At 38.8% G+C, this 15,442-nt stretch overlaps 1 protein-coding gene and 1 long non-coding RNA gene across 4 annotated transcripts in view; one reads left to right on the top strand and one right to left on the bottom strand.

Moving 5' to 3' along the window:
- NFIB (nuclear factor I B) overlaps positions 1–15,442 on the top strand; it is a 630,357-nt gene that overhangs the window by 232,988 nt on the left and 381,927 nt on the right. The window lies entirely within an intron of this gene.
- The window catches only part of LOC146866131 (uncharacterized), a 52,424-nt gene continuing 38,593 nt past the window's right edge, over positions 1,612–15,442 (bottom strand). The window contains exon 3 of the long non-coding RNA XR_014970502.1: positions 1,612–2,100. This is a non-coding gene — a long non-coding RNA (uncharacterized LOC146866131). The remainder of the gene's footprint in view (positions 2,101–15,442) is intronic.

Raw genomic sequence — 15,442 nt, 5'->3', positions numbered from 1 at the left:
CCTTTTCTGACAGCCTTTTCATGCCGGAAACACCGCCATGAAAAGGTTGTCGGAAAGTGATCTGGGGGCCCCAAATGCAGCCGCCTGGCGTCGTAGGCCACTGAGAAGTGGCCATGGGGGCACATATCACCTCCCTGCTCTGTGTGCCATGCACTGCATGGTACATGGCACATGGTGCATGGATCTGCTGGTGGTGCTGCAAGGCGGCGGCATGTGCTGCAGCCATTTGCAATGGCCACAGCATGCCACCACCGCGGTCCCAACAGCTTTGCAGCCTCCAGCCCAGTGGTCGCTTTGAAATGCAGCAGTTGGACCGCCGCCTGCTTGTCAGGTGGTCTCCTGACTGCCGCAATAGTGGTCAGCAGTCCAACCTACGACCATCGTAATCAGCCTCTAAGTTTCTTTTCAAAATTGCTGAGATTAGTTGATATTTTTCTGTAAGGGTGTTGCTTTGTTTGTCTTTGACCCCGTGCCCTGTTGAAGAACCGTTCAAATCATTTTTTTCTAAGGGGTCACACATCAGCATTTCAGAGATTTTTGAATAGTTTGCTCCTTGAATGAGATTATTGACTTCATAGTTAGAGGTCTTTGACATTTTTCTGGGACTAACCAACTATCTAAATCAGCTGTCAATGGTTACTTCTATTTTGAAACATGTTATACACTGATCATGGTGCTATCGCCTTTCTAATGTCCTTCTTTATATCAGCACCCAGCTACTTTTTGATTATTTTCTTTGAACATAATAAAATATATCACAGATTTGTTCGGCATACAGAATTGATCTCTCTGACTGACTTTGCTATTTGCTTAAGTTGAACATAAAATTGTCTTCACTCTCTTTTGAGCTCAGTCTTTTACCCATTGGCTATCCCTACTCAAATGTGCTTAATGTCCTTTATAGGACCCCTTTTGTTTCCACAGTCCAGTGTAGACACCATTTTGAAGTGGTGCGTTAGGACCAGGGACCCTGCAAGAATTCATGTTATGGGCTCATTAATCCTGAACTGACCTGCTGGGGGCAGAAGGGTGAGATGCATGTTTGCCCCTTTGTTGTGGGGAGAAGAGGAGGGGACAGAAGAAGAGGCAGCTGAGGAAGACACAAGGGAATATTTAAATATTCTTTCTTTGCACTATTGCCATCCACAATCTACTTTTTGAATAGGTTGGTAATCATGATTAAAGGCTGCCTAGAAAGCACACTTATGGCTGTAATTAAATGCCATTTCTCTTCTTAGAGCATTAATACTAAGTATTACCACTTTAAAAAATCTGTGTGGTCTGTGTTGAATACAGCTGTTTTAAATTAGCTCTGCTCTCTTATAAGCTTGGACAACTTCAGATTGACTCTGTAGGTATTTGTCCAGCACTTAAGGGGACCCAAGTCTTTGGCTGAGCTTTTCTCCAACCAATGTCAGAATGGCCACGCCCCACAGCTCTGCGTAAAACGGCCCTATGGCAGTGTTCCATGAAGAGTGTACAACCATGTACCACTTCTTTGTGTTCAAGGTGTCATGAATCACCGCCATATCTGTGTAGAATGGTATCAAGAAAAAATATTATTTAAAGAAGCACAAATCAAGTTACATATACGAATGTGGAGACACAAATGATGGACAAAACAATATTTTTATTAACTTGTTGATCAGCACATTTTGCAGTAAGGTAAAGCATACGCTGAGTACCAATGGAGGAGTGAAAACATATCTACAAGCTACAAATGTGACGTGGCAGCTAAAATGCCACTATCCACTATTGTGTCCTGAAAATCCCGAAATGTAATAAAGTTACAAATACGTTATCAATGAAAATGTATTGAAGCAGTAAAGCAAATGGACATATTTTAATAAATGCATTTTGAATATTGCTTAGTACCCTGTAAATAAATCAGTAAATACAATCCATCGCTCATTCCATTGGTGCTGGTTTCCATGAAGATTCCGTATCGCATGGAAAAATGTATCCTGTGTTGTGGCGTCTAACAAAAAAAAAGATTGGCAGAGGCTAGGTGGTTCGATGCTGCTGGTCCCCAAAATGTCTTGTTGTGACTTTCGGGCTCATTTGTCGTGCAGATGCTCTCACTCATCTCCATTTGCCACCCTGTAATGATGATTTGACAATGACATATAGACTTGAGCCTCATGTTATTATGTCCTTCCTTATAGAGTCATTCACTTGCATCTATCGTTCTCCCTGTCCTTATATAAGCACTGAAAACATTAGACCCCATTTTGTAACTTGGGTAAATTGCGACAGGGAGGTCACTGCCTTGTGCCTTCCATTTTCTATTGCTTGGTAGCATATTTTACTACATTCTTCTGTTTTGGTTTGGTAATGGGATTGTACTGAGCGCACAATGAAAACATCATGCTTGCCATGTGATGAGGATGTTCTAGTTTTTAATTTTGTGACCGTCGGAATTCTGATAAATGGCTAGGAATTGCCACTGGGAAAATGGCCTTCCATGGGCCTCTGAATATGGTAAATGGCTAGGAATTGTAACTGGGTAAGGAGTCCGCCGTTACAAGGGCGTCACTTGAGCCATCCCCTTAACTATTAGGTGGCATATGCCCAAGTTACAGAGTTGTGAATGGAGAACTTGAGGAGACGTCCCAAAAAAGATACTAGTAGCCAAGTGGTATGGTGGAGAAAAAAACCTGTACTGCTGTATAATCCCGCTCCCAGTATGCGAGCCATGCGCATTGCAATTTCACATACAATTCACCTTTCTCAAACAGAGCGTGCTAGACAGACCCACTGATGCCCCCATGGTCACAATACAACATCAAAGCAACATAGTTGATAAATCACTCCACGCGCCAGCTGTATAGCACTCCCTCGCTCCAAACAACATACATATTAAAACCAATCAGATACAACATAGCACACACTCAGGTGCACTGCATTGCTTCATATCTACCTGGCTCAAATTGCTGTCTACAAAAGAATCTGCACTGGCTGGGCTATTGACATCCAAACACCTAACTCTAAGAAAAACTGCAAATCCTCAACATACATATGACACTCTACAAAGATGATTTGCAGGTCTAATCTCATTTTACTTTGAAATTAACCAGCATCAACCGGTAATAAACTTGGCATTCATGAACTATATGAAATATTTGTTATCGATTTACATCCTAAAAATCATATATAACCAAATGAAATTCACAGATTCATAGAAAAAGCATGTTCAGATTAAGAAAGATATTCAACGCCATACTAATGTTAGATACTATAAATATGCTACTAACAATAGTACAACATAAAAAGATAAAACATAGTAGTAGAATGGCTGACTGAGGGAATTATGCATGCAACAAAATTATTAAATCAAACACATATCAATTGAGTTTGTTTAATTGTGAACTTTTAATGATATATATCGATGCCTACAGTTTCTAAGTGAAGTGGCATTATGAAGCAAGTTTGTAGTTTGTACTTGATGTTATATATTGTCAAGAGGAGGCTCTTGGTGTGGATGGTCCCTTATTCCACAACCCAGTTGCTAATTTCCAAAATGATCGAAGACCCAAAGAGCTTGATTTGAAAAAAACCGGACTCAGCCCATTCTGTCTTTCTCATTGCCATTTCCTTTATTTGGTGGATCTTTAGCTAGTGGTTCTAGAATATTGTTGTCACAATGTCGTATGACATAAATATTGTCTACAAAAATATCACTCCACTGGAGTTAATAATCGAAAATCTACACCCATAGAGACAATATTTTTATAAACAATAGTTAGGAAAAAACATTCATGTCAGACAATATTTCTTTATGCAATATTCTGACATACAATCCTGAAGCATCAGTGTTTTTATGTTAAAGGAGGTACTCTAATGCAAGTTGTTTTCTTAAAGAAGTGTGAACTTTACCTGTACTATTTATGTTGGCCTTACTGAAAGTTTATGATGGACGTTTCCTTTGTTGTTAACCCGACATTCAGCCAAGTTCTACATTGCAGCCTGCTCAAATTAGCATGGGATAGGTGTGGTTAATTTACTTTGACTTGGATTTATGACAGAAAGAAAGTTTGTATATTTAATAGGGTATTGTTCAGAAAATCACCAATGGTTGAGAACCTCAACCTTTTCATCCTTTAAAGTACAAAAAGAGAATTTGCAGTTCTATCCTCTGAGAAATGAGCACTGGAAAAGCCAACAGGTCTGGCCTTGGAACACACTGATGGATGATTGCATTCTTTTTATTTTTCATTACAAGCATATGCCACAGAAATAAAAAGGAAAAGGATACATATTGCTGAATAAATGAGGCAACCATATGCTTGCAATAATATATTTACATGTAAAAGTAAACTAACCTTTGAATATAATGTTAAAAGAACAGTATTTGAACTTCCTAGTAGGAATTAGTACTTAGGATATGTAGAAACACCACTTTTAGTTGTAGTGTGCATCATCAGAAATTTGATTCTTATTGATGCAGGAAACATTTACTATTGACTTCGAAGTGCTGTAACCTGAAGCCATAATTATAAAACACAAAGGGGAATAAAAAAATAACAATATTACAAATGTATGGAAAAATCCATTGGCAAAGTAACCCCTACCAGCCCTGGCACTACAGTGTACCTCTTTTTAGGGTGAGGATTTACAAATGGGATCAGGGAAAATGCTGTCATTCACATTGCAAGAGAGCGAGTGACTGAAGTGGGCAGACTCATTGACCCATGAGGTATACAATGGTGGTTGGAACCATATTGTAAGTTACAACTGAACAGACAATGGAAGAACAGTGCTGACCCCCAACCCCCTCTGTCCATGTATATTTGTATGTAAAATGCATTTATGTTTTTTTTTTTATTAAATGAGGCTCGTGAGACAGCTAAAGGTGTCTATTGGCCAGACACACCATTAAGTACAAGATACCCTGAGGTGGACAAAAAGTGGTAATTAGAAAAAGTAATGAACAATAACTCATGATCTGAAGATTTATTTTTTTAATCAAAACAACTATGTTATAATCAAATGCATTTCTTGGTAAACACTCCCTGTGGAAGGTGTCCAAAGTGTATACATCTGTGCCATTTCCATCAAAGTGGAAGGGAGACGACGGTTAATCAAAATATAAGAACTCTATGGCCAAAGATATTGGTAAGAATAGAGTGAAACTTCCAGTCTTTGGGATCTTTCAAATATTAGCAATTCCAATATAATACTGCATTTTATAATTCCTGAATATATTCCACATTAAACAATATGTGGCAATAGAATCAGCATTTCAACAGCTTTGCAAAACTTCCAGATGAGTCATTCTTCTGGGTTTTTCCTATGTCGCTGCCAGAATATCGCTTCTTTGATAAAGGCAGCTGTTTACCATGTCTTTGACTAGGCTATTAGTTTTAAAAAGACAAGATTTCTGAAGCAACGTTTAGCATATTTCTGGATTTTCACTCATTCCTAAGTAGTATACTTTAGCCTCACTCGTTCAGAGTTTTTTCTGCATTGTGAGATACTTTTCTCCACAAATTGAGAGAATTTTCACTCTAATTGGGCACAGCCGAGCTAGAAGATGTATAAAGAATATTTCTCTATAGATTTACCTTTTACAAAGCTTTTTTTATGCAGAAGAACAACTGTTTAAATTTCTCTCTAAAAATGTACAGGTTTTCTTTGCAGAAGTGGCAACTCAAATAACTTCAAAGCCTAGGCGAAGCCACAAAGTTTTCCATAGAATTTCAAGAACGTTGCTCTAAAAAGCATTTACAAATGCCTCCCAAATTTCAGTAATTTTATTGACAGCTCTGGCGGGGTACGTTTATTTATTTTTGAATAATGTGAACTAGACCCTTTTCAGGGATGACAAAGTGCTTTACAAAATGAAATCTTAAGTGACAATGATAAGAGAAAAAACACCCCTATGCAAGCTACAAATAAAAGAAAAAGACTGATGCCGTACAATTGAGCAGGACTAAGAATAGTAAAGATAGGTTCTTACATCAATATGTTGATTCAGCAGGGGAATATGTTATATACATATTATCATTATTATTATTATAAATTCTTAAGATTCTTTAACAATTTCAATTGTATTTCATACAATGTATTTTTAACCCTAAATACATTGTAAACACTAAAATAAGCCAGAAAAGGAGTGTATGCAAACTAATCAAATCTGAACAAAGTGTCCTTTGTGTCAGAAGTGGGCGTAACTTGCATGATTCACATGTGCTTATTAGGTACAAATACCTACAAGGAAGTTAAAAAAAGTTCCACATACCAGGACTAGATATATATAGCAGTAAATATTGACTCAGTGGACTTTTTGGACTTTTTCTTACAGATGAGAGATTTTGGTAGAGAACTGTGATTTCACAGAGTCCGGTTCCACATACAAGCAGCAATTTCTACATGTAATAGGTTCCAAATGAATAATTCTACTCTCTGTTATATATTGCAATAAATACTATCTATTTGCATGAACTATCATTTAATACCGACTTGTTAAACAAATAATGTTCATATTTCACTCTGACATGGCTTAATGTAGTACAAGAAATTGTTTTCATGTGACTGGGTTGAGTTTAAAAAAACATAATTTCTTGCCCATAAATGGCATTTCAGACCAAGAGCCCAAGAGCTAATTAGTGATGAGCTATTTCTGATCTATTTCTCCATAGACTTTTACCAAAATCGTAAGTTTGAGACCATTTAATTAACTTTAGCTTCGAGTTTTCTGTGATTGCTCAGGTTCAATTAATACTAACTATGACCATTTTTATATTTTTATTCTGAATTGCATTCTATTTAGTTTGGATGAATATAACCTGCGATTGTTATTGATAAGCATGATTCGTATACTGTGGAGACACGTAGTCTCCTGAAATGTAAACCTTATTGCCAAAAACCATATCACATGAAATATTGCACTACTGTAAAAATGCAGCATATCTAAGACTCAAAATGTTGGTGCTGTCTTAATAGAGAAGAAAGGAAGCTGGTATTTCCCTTGATTTAGGAATGATGGGATTATAAGCATTATTGCACAAAAAAGAAAATTGAGCATGATTTTCCAACAATTCTCCTGTTTTTTTACATGACATAGAGCGAAGAGGGTACATATTTCTTCACTTTTAATAAGCAGAAGTAAAAATCAGCATGCTCCATTTCTTACAACATATTTAGCACAAATAGTGATCAATCAGACTGACCTATCTTTTAGCAACGGTTATTCGTAGAGCATGCCTTCTTTTTTAAAGAAAATCTATTACACAGCAAATTGGTTAAGAAGCAGTAGCTATATCATATATATTTATTTTAATGATTTCATAAACCATTTCAATCTTTACTAATTGGATAAGAAACTCTTTACAAAATAACAACTGGAGCAAAATGTTTTCCTCCATTCTCTATCACTCAGTCAGGAAAAATGATGAAACATGACTTTGCTCCAATTGTCTGCACCTTTGCAAACCTTATATGTTACATAAGACAACAAGGACTATAAGGCATAGGATTCACGTGTCATCCATGCTGGTAAGCATGATGTTTTATGAGTGTTTGGTCTGGAGAAGCACAGACTCTGGATGTAATATGTAACACAGTGGTTGTGCTTGACTTCGCTAATATGAATTTATATCTACCCAAACAAACCCTTTTTAGCAACATTAGGGTAATGAAGGACTGGGACAAAATCACACGTTTCTTAGCTGTATCGTGAAGTTTGCATGCAGCTGATGACAGTACATTGCTCACTTTGCTAGATTACGATTGTAACTTATGAACTGCAAGTAACAAAAGGATCTCTGTGACAAAAGGAGTGATCCACTCAGCTATACACATGAAATACAGTGATATGCATGGCACACTGGTACACGTTCTTTGCAGGAGGCATAGTCACCCTCTGTGCTACTTTATGATGAGCCAAACTGCCACTAGACAAAATACTATCTCTCCCCAGCAGGAACATTAATCACCAGAGTTATCTTGACGTTTTATTGCTGGCTGGGGAGTGCTGGACTTATTAGGAACCCTACAACAGGTGCTTTTAAACCCATAACATGTTTCCAAACACAGAGCCTTCCGTGATCTGCGCCCGCTGCTGAGCCACCGGTCGCACCACCCTAAAGCCTGCCTGGCCCATATTTTTTAAATTGCTATTCTACTTGTGTTTTTTATTATTCCTAATATTGTTCACTAAGGACTGTGGATACATAGTGGTAAAATGTTTCTATGACTGCACAGATCTAATGAAGTGGGACTCACAATTTTGCGATTTAGCTGGTTAACAGCATCTCCTTCCACTGAAGTTTCCTCCGGCAGAACATACAACTGTGCAAGCCGTATGATACAAACAAGAGCCTTCAATCAGAAAGCATCATTTCAGAATAATGCAGGGAGTGTCATCTCTTAATGATATCGATTCAAGTCTTGAGAAAATTGTGTTAATGAAAACTATGTTTCCACCATCAACTTAACATTTCTAATGTGCTCATGAGCGTTAATTTGCCAAATTTCCAAGGGTTAAGGAAGTGAGGTCATGCACCCATCAGTTACTGATGACATGTCAGGGTTGACCCCTTGTTCCACCCTTCCTCCCTCAGCAGTCTCTTATTTTCTGCTGAGAAATTAGGAGAGTGACATGGAGTGGAAATTGCAAAAGGTAAACAAGGTTTGTAGAAATGTGTTTACCTTTTTTCTGCCTCCATAACTCGTTTGGTCAGGAATATCAAAGACAGTGGCGTGGCCAGCAGCAGCAAACATCAACCCAGTGACAGCATCTGGCACCCCTTATTCATAACAATGTAGGGGATTTTAGGCAGAAATATCTTGTCAAACTTGTTAAACTTTTGTTGAACAACTGTCTGTTGTTTCACATGTCCATCATTCGCACATTTATCTACACCCGTGATGGTTCAAGTCAGAATATCATTGTCAAAAATATCACCCCACATAAATATTGTGTCTTAAATATACTTTAAACAAAATATTGTTCCTTTGGATGTAGATTTTCTATTATTAACTACAATGGGGTAGTATTTGTGTTAGCAATATTTAGGACGAAATATTTATTTCAGACAATATTCTGGCAGTGAAATTCTGGTACCACATCGCCCTGATATTACTTACATGTTGCCTTGTTCGAAAATCAGCAGTACAAACCCAACAACAGTGCAAGCCTCCGCTGTCAGTTTCAAGAGTAGGGCAGCGGCTCATGATGTGCCCTAAAAGATGGAGTTGGAAATAAAGATCCTTACCGTAGCCTAAAATACTATCACTGACGCTAGTCATTCAGGAGTGCCTGGCAGTGCCCGCTGACGACTTTGTTGTGATGTTGACACTGATCTGTCAAAGAGGCATGTTACTTAAATGAAAATGCATAAAGAGGGTATCGAGGCTAAAAGGAACATTGTGAGGAAGTGGGGGGCACAAGATGTACCAACAATGAAGGAATGGGAAAAAGATATGGATTGGTGTATGTTCCGTGAGAAAACAGTGTATGTGTTCAGAGGGTGCCCGAAAAAGTGGATGCAAATATGGAGTAAATGGAGTTGTTATAGGGGAGAAATATGTACATCACCCAAAATGCCGACACGAACCTCCCTAGAAGACTTGGAGGTGTGAAGGACGGGAACTACCAATGTATGGGTGGCCACTATTTACCGCAAATGAATCAATTGTGCCATATTGATGTTGTAAGAATAGTGAATACTGCATTGATCGTGAATCTATATAGTTTATTGATTGTTTGCAATAAAAAGAAACAAAAAAAAGAAAATGCACATAGACGTGTTGTAGCTATAATTCGGTGCAAAGAAAATCAATTAAAATAAAAGATATGGCTCCTCAATAAATAGTAAATGCTACTGAAATTGTGTTGTAGAATGAATGGCTATGTACCCTTTTAACACCACTGGTCCATATTTTATGTGGTTTGTCCCTTTCCAGAAGTCTTGTTTGCTGGCAGACATGTTCTGTTGTCAGCATGTTGCGGGTTATCTCTTCCTGGGGTGGTTGTGAATAATTAGTAAACTGACCTTACCATACGTCTAGGCGTGGGGGAACCTACTATCGGCAACCCTGATCCTTCAGATATAATTAGAAGAGGAAGGGCCTTAGGCATTTTTCTGTCTTCATGTTGTTGTGCTGTTATTGTGTTTGTCTGTTTGCCTATTTCATGTGTGTTTGTAAGCATGAGAGTCTATTATAATAGGTATTCCTTGTTCATGCTCTTTCGCTCTGTATACATTATTTGTTAGCTTTATATCTGAAAGTCTGTGTATTTTCTGTAAGTTTTCATGCGTGTCTCTTTTTGTGTCTGTCTGTTTTATGTTTGTCTGCAAGCCTGTTTTTTCTGATTTTTTTCATAGGCCTTTTCTATTTCCCTCTCGTTCTCTGTCTACCTTTCTCTCTACATGTCTTATTTTCCAGTTTTATGCCTGCCACCCAGTTTATTTTTCTTTATTTTTGCCTATTTTTCTCTGCCACTCGCGTATTTACTGTATGGTAATGGCTGCATATGTTAGTCTGCCTTTGCCTCTGTTCTTGTCTGTAATATTTACATTAGACCATCATCAGGGATGGATCGAGTCTGAGAAGAGAGTTACATAAACAAACTCCTAAATTGTAAAACAAGTGACCGTCGATGGTGATAAAACGGGGATCACATGGACATGACTCTGATTGTGGCACCAGGCTTTTGTCTTCAAATATTTATTTATGCGTTTTTATATAGCGCGCGTACTTTACCCGAAGGTGTCAGAGCTCTTTACAATAGAGCCAGTTACATTACATAAGGACTTCAGAGCACATGGATTACATATAAGATATGAAACAGATACATGAGTCTAAACACAAAAGGAAAACGTTACCATGGTGTTTACGAAAGATGTGCAATTTACATTAAGACAACATAGACATAAACACAATTATGCAGATGGCAAAGGAATTTAAGTTCAATTCAAAATTGTGCTTTCAAGCAGTGCTGGTTCATCCTGGCCTCATTTTGATTGTGCGGTCGAATTCATGATATATTGTATATTATAGTAGGACCGCCATTTTGAGAAATCTCGATCCTTTGGGTTCCTTTTTTGGAGCCTTTCAGGACATCACTGTTGCATACATAACCAAACTCCCATGTTCAATGGGTGGATGGACATCCCAGAACTGTACAAAAAGGGGCCGCAAGTTAAGGAAGTGCTACAGGGAAATGGCAATTATAGAAAGCGCTATACAAATGCTGATGACATAACATGTGGAAACATAATCAATTTCTATATGCTCCAACCATGATTCCGCTAAGCATTGCATGGTGAAATGATGGCTTGAGTGAAACTGTACAAGGCAGTGCACAATTACCCACATACCACTCATTGTTAAACTATACACATATAAACAAAACACTAGTAGAATATTTCTCTGAGACATCACAAGGGGCTGGTCATCACATATTAGGGCAGCTGTGACAGCGCAATGGGCTGGTGATCACACATGGCGCAGTGAGGACAAAGCAACATACTGATTATCACACATTCAAGCAATTGTGACAGCACAACGGTCTAATTCTAATGTAATCAGTTGAGCTTAAACTGGTGCCACACAGCATGTCACACAGAAGTTACTCCAACCCAAACGTTCTGTCAGGCCTTTAGCCCCACTCTCCATGGATTTCATGTTATATTATTTCACCAGAACCTTCCACCACGCGCCTCTTCAATCACAGCCCCCCTTTCCAGAATCTCTAGGTCTGATGTGTCTGTGTAATGCAATATTAATTTTTAAAAAAATACAACAGGCCATGCAACATTTCCCTAACATCAGGGTGCCTACTGGCTGCTTCCAAAGCCGACTACTTTTGCTATTTTGGTATTTCACAAAACAATGTGCAGTCACCACCTAAATGTTAGGGTTGCCATAAATCATCTCGGATTTCTGATCTGGTCTGCACAGTTCCGGCTGCTTTATGCCTGATATGGTATAGAACCTCTGAGTGTTTCATGATACGTCTAGAGGGTACAGCTGGACATACATCACTCTGCACATTTTTTTGAAGGTATCTACCTGTACCTCCAACTTCTAGAGCAGAGAAAGCATGATGCCCTGCTTACCTGATCTTTAGTGATGGCAAATAAATATATTGAATTGTTTCATAGCATATGAAAATCATCAATTGGGGGGAGCTCTTTATACGGTAACTGACCTCATTCAGATAGCGGTAGACATTAAAAGTAAATAAAGATGTACGGAGAGAAAACATGCTGGAAGGGTCGTTCAACAAATTTTCTTTTTATTTCTATGTCTACTTGGAGGGCATGCATTACTACAAATTTTCTTTTTATTTCTATGTCTATTGGAGGGCATGCATTACTCAAGCCTGGCTGAGTCCAGACTCTCCCTCTTTCCTCTCTTGGAGAGCATGTTTACTAGCTAAGTATAATTTGGAAAAGGCTATATATAGGGTTAAAGGCAGGAAAAGGAGAAGGTTGGGTGGACAACTTTGGAGCCCTTTAGAGAATTGGATGAATGAGATTATGAATTAAGATGTTTTCTTTTTTATGTATCTGGACGTCCTTTATATATATATATATTTTTTTTTTTGTCACTATTAAGTATATCATGTGTACTGTATTTTTGTTTTACCTTCTACAATTGCTGTACCTTGCTTGCATTAAATGAAAAATCTCAATAAAAAATATTTTTTAAAAAAAGGAAGGGTCGTTCATGGACGTTTTTGTAATATACCCTAAAAAATGACAGCCAAGGGGACCAAGTTACAAAGTATTATTGGGGACGAGAAGTAGTACTACACAAATAGGCTTCTATGTACACTTACAAGCCTTTGTGATTCACCCCAAAACACCCAGCTCGTGAATAGTAAGAGTGCAAAGAGAACATAGTTGTATTCACACTAATTTTACATCACTATTCCCTGAATATTCCCAGTATAGATGTTTTGGGGGCAGTTAAAATAGGCATGTAAGAGTAGGTAAAAAAAACTATTTCAGGAGCACTACTATACATACTGCAAAATGTCTTTGTGAGTAGGCCACTCTGGTTCACAGCAAGGCATAAGAGGTGAGGTGAGGTGCATTCCTGGTGCCAGACATACATGCAGGTGGTCCGAATCACACTCTGGTCACTTGGAATAGGTAGAATGTACATTAGATTTTAGGTTGGGCTTGAATTACTATGGGAGGGCTCACATCAAATGTGTCTTGGGAGAGAATTACTGATTTTTGGGGCTGTTTTCATACCAGAAGTCTTTGTATATTAGTTAAATGCTTGCGTCCTCCAGGACTGTATACAAAATATATGATTCCAACTCGGCTAAGGAGAGAGTGAACTGTTTCAAATAGCACACATCATGAACTGCACTTCCTCTGGGTGCTCTTCTCAGCCGAGTCCTAGTGATAAGTGACTTGTAGAGAACAGTGGGAACTAATGTTCACTACAGTAGTACAATATTGCCTATAATGCGACAATAACGTTAAATGATCCCCCACCCTACAGAATGTGAAGTCTCCCATATTTCGCAGAAATGTATTGGCCTTGGGTAGAATCACCCCCTCCCCAGAAAGGTTAGGACCCCCTCAGGTGCTGCCACCCACACCTCGAGAATGTGAAGTCTCCCATATTTTACAGATATTCATTGACCTTGGGTTGAATCCCGGAAAAGGTTTTGGACCCCTAAAGTGTTGCCACCCACTTCTGCCCTGCAGGGGCCTGCGTTACACCCCGGATTGCGCACTGACATCACCACCCCTGCTCAGGCGGCCATGGAGTATGCGCTGCTTCCTTCACAAACTCGACGCCGGCTTCTATTTCATGTTGTTTCCTGATGTAGTGGACACTGGGCAGAGGCTACCAATCTCTCTCCCACGGGCCCATGAAAATTAGCTTCACTGCTGAGATTTCAGATGTCCCTGAAACCGCCTGCCCATGCCAGCATCCCCGGTCCCCTGACATGGTCCCCTGTGGTCCTACCCATGAAATGTGTGGATGTGTCACGAATGACTGAAAAGTGCCCAGGTAGGGTATGTGGTAACACTGGGCATGATCTGTGGGTACATTTTATATGTATTTCCTTGTGTTCTTTCACATTCACATGGTCCAAGACGATGTTAGAGCATTTTTTATATCCATATACGGATGCTAAACAACAACAAACTTTACATTTACAATGGCCCAGAATAAGAAAAAATTACATTATTATGATGGATGAGAAACGGAGGTCAGCTTACATTGAAGGGCAATAAGGTAAGTTCTGAAAATATGCTTGTAAGTAAAGCAGCCCATATGCATCCAGCAAACTGCAGGCTTCAATGAAGCGATGAGCAGTACCACGGCATGGTGAGTAACTGTAACTTGGTTCAGAATAGTCTGTCTATCTATCTATCTATCTATCTATGCATCTGTCTATCTCTCTATCTAACTATCCGTCTGTCTGTCCATTTATCTGTCTGTCTGCCTGTCCATCTGACTACCTATCTATCTATCTATCTATCTATCTATCTATCTATCTATCTATCTATCTATCTATCTGTCTGTCTGTCTGTCTATCTATCTATCTATCTATCTATCTGTCTACCTATTTATTGATAGAAGCAATGATTTCTGCCGTTCAAGATCTATTTAATGAAATATCTATATATCTATCTCTATCAATCGATATTTGGATCTCTGTCTCTATAGCTACCTGCTTGTTTCAGGTGCCTGCCACCTTGTGAAAGGGAAAGGGCGCTATTTCCCATGGCACCGTCGTGTTCCTAAGCGCTCTCTTCCGTTCTGTGTGCTGCCTGGGTAGGGGCTCCCTATGAATGTACGGGTCCCGGGTAGGAATGCGCGCAGTGGTCATCAGGGGACGTGGTGTGTACAGAGGGCTGCGGCAAGCGCCTCACAGCTCGGGTGCATGTCACGCATCAGGGGTGAGCTTTTTATGCACTGTACTTTGGGAAAAACATTCCTTCCATACCGGATAATTGTACACTTCGTTCCCAAACACGCGCTTTTATTATTGTTATCGATTAGGGTTTTGTTTTTATAAATACTATTATTATGATTGTATTATTATTGTTTCCCTAACGTAATTGTCGCTATTGTTAATAATAAACGTCCTTTCTGTTTGATAAGAACGCCTTACACTACATTTCGCAGCAATATTGTATAATCAAGATTATTTCTGACGAATAAATGTTGCTTCTGTATATAATGACCATAATAAAAAGAATTTCCCCATAAACATTTCACATAAAAACGTATTTAGAGCGCATTTTAAGCCCATCAAGAAGAAAGGAAATGACGACATAGGCTCTCCCGCGAGCGAAGATGACAGCGAAGGCACAGTCGGACGACTGGGGAATATAGAGAGCAAGATGAGGGAAGAACAACAGTGGAACAATTACAAAATATATACAGACAACAAGAAATAGAAAGAGAAAAGGATAGTGAAAATGCAATAAGAAAAACAGCGGGTAGTCACGCT

Source organism: Triturus cristatus, chromosome 2_1 (assembly GCF_964204655.1).
Source record: "Triturus cristatus chromosome 2_1, aTriCri1.1, whole genome shotgun sequence".
NCBI lineage: Eukaryota > Metazoa > Chordata > Amphibia > Caudata > Salamandridae > Triturus > Triturus cristatus.
Note: the sequence above shows the minus strand (reverse complement) of the source record. Positions and strands in the feature narration are given on the sequence as shown.